This window comes from Sander vitreus, chromosome 20, assembly GCF_031162955.1.
Source record: "Sander vitreus isolate 19-12246 chromosome 20, sanVit1, whole genome shotgun sequence".
In the NCBI taxonomy this organism is placed as follows: Eukaryota; Metazoa; Chordata; class Actinopteri; order Perciformes; family Percidae; genus Sander; species Sander vitreus.
Genome location: NC_135874.1, coordinates 21,306,385 through 21,312,430, shown reverse-complemented (window position 1 = coordinate 21,312,430; position 6,046 = coordinate 21,306,385).

Here is a 6,046-nt window from a genome sequence, read left to right as displayed (position 1 = left end):
TTGAAGAGACTTGTGCTGTTGTTACAACCCAAAGAATCAAAAGAGCTGTATGCAAGGGTGTAACTTTGGGTTCAACATTTTGGAGATCTCCAACTATCTAGGGAGGCCACGGGACATGTCTGGATGTATTGAAAAAAGTGACAAAAACTAAAAAAACTCGAAAAATAGAGACAAAAACATTGAAAGAAGCAACAAAAACTTCAGAAAGAGAAGAAGAAAACTCAAAATATCTGAAAAAGCGACAAAAACTTAAAAAAAACATTGACAATTTGTGTCCAAAAAACTTGAAAAAGGCGACAAAAAAACGACTAAGTGTGTGAGCTTCATTTACAGTAAGATAACTATTATTTCAACCCGTTCTTATTCCCAACTCGTCAAATACTGACGCTTGGTCAGTGGCTCTCAGATACCAACGCAAAAATCATCCTTTAGCGTCTGTATGGAACGCACCAGGCAGAGCAGCAGCGCAACCCTGGCACTGTAACATGACGTAGTATTAAGATCGACAACAGTAGCGAGTAGTATGAAAGACCGAAATGCCGCGGGAGGTTGGTTGGGGTGGTGCATGGGTCAAACAACACAGGACCTGGGTTTGTGTCCTGTTCTTGTCCCGTGTGTCACTAAAATGTACATTTTCTAACCCCATCCACGATATTTTCCTTAACCTAACTGTCCTGTCAGTTAAACGTACGTCCCGACCCAGAGTGTCAAAAAGTGACACCAAGAGTCACGACCAAGCGCGTCTAAAAATGACGTTAAAGGAGACTTTTGACATCAGTAACAAATGCCAAAGGCACCTGACCAATTGTGTCTTTTTGACGCGCTGGGGGTGAGAATCTGTTTATTATTTGAATGCAAAAGTAAAATATGACAAAGTTCAAGTCTACCTGCAAATTAGCTAGTAGGTTTTTATCAAATGAATAATCTGTGCCCTTTAGATTCCAATATTGGGTCCTCAAAATACAATTAATTCTCTCAAATTAATTCTCTCAAATTATTGAAGAAGTGGGAACTGAAGTTACAGGTTGTGGTAGCTAAGGCAGCCAGATATGGAGAACATACAACATATTCATCTATATATTTCTTTATATGTTAGCCTATGATCCTTTTCTTACTATCAACATCAATAATTGTGTTCATTAGAAAATCATACACAACACACTAAGGGAATTCTGCCATATTTATCTATTTTTTGCATACTTTGTGCTGTTTTAAAAAAAAAAGAAAAGTTAAATCTGCTGTTTCAGTAATGTTAAAACATTACTGAAAGCAGAAAGCACTTCAATTTTCCGAATTCATAAATAATACACACATTTATTTTTTCTTAAAAATATTAATATATCTAAACTAATGTCAGCATTCTACCGTGTTTTGGCAATAGTGCATCTGATAATGGTCATACCAATAAAGCCCTTTCATTTTGACTTGAATTTAAATATACTGTAAATAGACCACTCTTTAAAACCTGTTTTGACCTTAGTTTCAGGATTTTTGGTTATTTTTCTTTTTCTTTAATAAGATCCCCATTAGCACTAGCATACACATTGGCTATTCTTCCTGGGGTCCACACACATACAGTCAAACACACTTATACACATTATAGCCACATTAACACAAACAAAACATCCCATTGAATTAACAATCAAGTACAGAAGACAAACAAAACTGGCATCCTTTCAACAAACATTAAGCCAAACACGAAATAAAAAAGGCAAGAATTCAAAGCATTTCATAACTTTTATTTTTTCTTCATACAAACAAATAGTAATTCTTAAACATATATCCTTGTTCGGATGTCCTTAAATTATATATATTTATCCGTCTTGCGCTTACCACACATCTAATTCCAAGAAAATAGCACCCGTTTTGAATGTTTTCACTCCATTGAATGGACGTTTTCAGTTATCAGCCTTGCAAATATGGGTTAGAACTACACTTACTAGTAGGTTCTGAAGGCCGTCTATCTATTCATCTATTGTGATAACTGATAACACCCACTAAATTGGCTGATAACATTCAAAGCAGATGAAAAACTGTTTTGTCTGACATCATATTCTATAAGATGATGGATTGTTTCTGTTTTCTTAATTTGTGTACAAAAATGAGTAAGTCAGGGTAATTATATCCAGGTTGTCTGCATGATTAACTAATTTGTGAACACCTCCGATTTAATCTGAGGGTAAGCATTTATAAAGTTGTGACACTGAAAACGGCTGGGCTGTGTAAAATACAATGTTGGCTTTTGGAAGAATAAAATCTAAAACCTTGAAAAGAAATCTACCACACTAACGATGTTGAAAGTATTGTACAATAGTATCCCACTCTGTAAACTCAACAATACACTACAGAAGAAAAAAAACAGAATATTTCACCCCATGATGATAATGTCACATAAAAGAGAGATAAAGGCAAAAGTCTCCTCGCTGGAAGTAATGCACAGCAATTATCTGACCCAGTTAAGTTTTTAAGGTTCTACAGGATGTTCAAAAAAGACCAAGTGGATTAATTCCCTCTTATATGGTTCTTTACAGTTCTTGTTTTTGCACTTGTGTGTCATCTAGATCGCAGGATGGATGATTGATTTATGGTGTCTGGGTTTCCTGAATATTTGCAGGAGGTGGAACAGGTTGTTGAGTAAAGCAGCAAAGCCACAAAGAGACCTGTTGTTGATGTTTTAAATCAAGGACAGCTAGCTAAGTTTAATTCACATCATTCCTAATAACCTTTCAAATGTGTGTTCGAAACCCTTTAGTATATCCTATTCTGAAGCTGTAGAACAAGATGTAGTGAACAGATAAAAGGTAATGAAAATACAACCACAGAGAGAAAAATTCTGATTGAGCAGTATAAAACAAGTGAAGAAGAGAAATGGTGGGTTCCAGTTCAGCTCATCGTATGCCTCACCAACAAAAGAGATGTGCAGAAAAGAGCTGAGCTGACAGAGGAGAAAGTAACGCTGCACTTTAGCATAGCGTGACAACAGAAGAAAAGAGGGAACAAAAGATCGAAAGAGAGGAATATGCTCTCAGTATTACACAAGGTACATTATGTTCTGGGAAAGACAGAACAGAAAAGTACACATGAATTAACCACTTAAGCATTCTGCTCCCTTTTTTTTTTAGAGGGGTAGGGGTGAGGGACTTGGAATGTTTAGGGCGTGATAGCAGGTCAACAGTAGATGCCACATAGAAGAGGTGTACATCATCTGAAAGTGTTTCAAGTTTTCTTTTAGTCATAAATCAGAAATACAGTAAATATTAAAATGAATTGTGAAAGTGCACAAGAGCTTAGTACATTATATTACATGTCATTTAGCTGATGCTTTTATCCAAAAGTGACTTACAGTTACTATATGTCAGAGGCCACACGCCTCTGGAGCAACTAGGGGATAAGTGTCTGATAAGTGGCTTAGGGACACATTGGTTGACGCATCACAGTGGGAATTGAAGCCGGGTCTCACACACCAAAGGCATGTGTCATATCCACTGTGCCATCACCACCCCACCACCATCCACAAACTAAAACACTGACATTTTAAAAGTTCTGTAGTACAACTAGCAGGAGACAAGTTATAATTGAGGTAAGTTATGAGACACTACCTTATTTAATCATTAAATTAAAAATATTTTTGTATCTCTTTTCGGTATTGTAGTTTGTAGACGGGCCCTAAGCACTCGTCTTGCCATCTCAACACCGGAACTAAACAGAGCTGAATTAAAACAACATTTATGCATTTTTTTCACATCTACTGCAGTCAGATTCACTGTGTTCACTCGGAAGGAATCACTTCACATGGGTAGGCACTTGTAATGACATTTCGAACATGTTACGAGGCTAAAAGCACGTTTAAAACTTGCCCGGTTTCAGCCTCCTGGGTGATAACGGTAGCAGGGGGATAACATGGTGCAGGCAGCACCGATCATTTAAAAGTTTTTCCTCGCTACTGACAGCACTCCAAACTTACAAACAGAGCTACGTGTTGAAATCGACCGTAATTCTCCTTTAAGTCTCAAGTTGATGCAGCAGTTTGGGGGTTGATACCATTTCTTACAGATTTGTTGCACAATTTAACCACTTAAGAATTGATTAAAAGAAAGTTATAAACTGGTATGATGAATTGTTACCGTTTTCCTTCCTGAAGATGTATCTGTGTGAACCTAACTTGAACCAGGGTTCCTCTTGTGCCACTTTATCTAATATATTCTTATTCAAAGTGAATGGCGCAATTGTTAGAAAATGTATCTTTTCCTTTGTGTCTTATTAAACCTTTAGAACACTGAACAAAACTGTTACAATGGAGGGAATTAGAGGACCCAATAGCAGAGAGCAGGCAGGCAGGAAGGCACGAGAAAGTTTGAGTTGAGGATTTATTTGACCAAAAAAACTAAATACTCATCAATCAAGGGAGTCCTGAGAGGAGCAGGCAAAAAACTAATTCCAGAATGTAGTGGACCAGAGAACAGGGAATCCAAAAATCAAAGGTAATTGAAAAACAGGAACTTGAGAAGAAAAACAATCTTAAAAAAAAGTACAAAAAGATAGCACAGAACCCAACCTAAACTGACACATGAAAAACACTACACCAACAAAACAGTTTGACACAAGACAAGGGGAACAGAAAGACTAAATACACCAGGTAACGAGCAAACACGGGAAAGGTGACACCAGGGCTGTGGAACAGGTGGAACACATTAGACAATCACACGGGTGGGAAAACTAAAAGACAGGAAGTAAAGCAAGACAAGACAGAAAACCAGACTACTAAAATAAAACAGGAAACAGAAACATACACCATCATCAGAATCAATCAAAAACAGGGAAACAGAAACATACACCATCATCATACATAATCACAATAGAAATATACAAAACAGGAAACAGAAACATACCCGACCACAACAAGAACCCTGCTTTGTGTCACTTTGTTATCCGAAATCTGGTAACTGCTTTCAGAGTCAACTCACAGAGGTCAAGCCAGTAGATGATAGGACACAAACCACAAAACAATTGTGATCGGATGTTTTATGTGTAGCCCAAAAAAAAAAAAAATCTTTTTTTGTTTTTTTCTCCTTTTAACTCCTTCATTGTCAACTAAGGCCATGTTGGGTCAAAGTTCTAAGATGAAAATACGGACACATAAAACGTGGTAGTGATTTGTCAATCACAAGTTAGCCATACCCTACAGCATACGCACAACCGGCGCAACGTCATAGAATGTCTCTGAACAGATTCACGCTCACTTTTAGGGGAAAACAATCCCACGTTTCCCATAGACGACAACAGCATAACGACAGAGGAAATGTAAATCGCTTGGTTGATGAGTAGTTTGTTGCACAATACAATACAATACATCCCAAAACCCCGGTCTTCGATTTGTCCTCTTGCCTTGTCCTAAAATAGATCCTGATAGATGGGCTTTGGCTCCAGGCTATAGACCAGACCAGCATCACCGAGGCTCCCTATGAGTTGAAGAATCGCGCTGTCACATCAGGAGAGAAACAGCTGTTGTGTAGCAGGTTAATGGAGACTTTCACACTGATATATGAGGCTCATAAGAAACGTGAATATTGTCAGTCAGTGTGGTAAATGATGCTGGTGACAGTTACTACTAATGGATAGCTAATGTTAGCTTTAGTGGGAAGCTGCTAACAGTTTAGCAGCATCAGACTGTCGTCTCCAACTAAATCTCAGTTTATAGATTGAACAGTTGGAGACGACACTCAGCCTAACAAAAGTGATTTAATTAGCAGTATGCGGCCACCGTGTTGGGTCATTGATCTACTGATACAGGGGAAGACAGGGGACATGATGGCAATCAACCTTAGTTTATTAAGGTATCGTGAATGCTCACGTTCAGGCAAGGTCATACAATAAACATTAGACGTGTATAAAACAAACCATCTGTTTAACAAGAAAAAAATCCACACACATTTGTCAAAATTATGATCCAAACACACGTCAAATTTCATTGACTTCTATGGGACCGTCTGTTTTCTATCCCCCAAAAGGGGGCGCGGCCTTGAGTTTTAGCGAAGTACCCGTATTG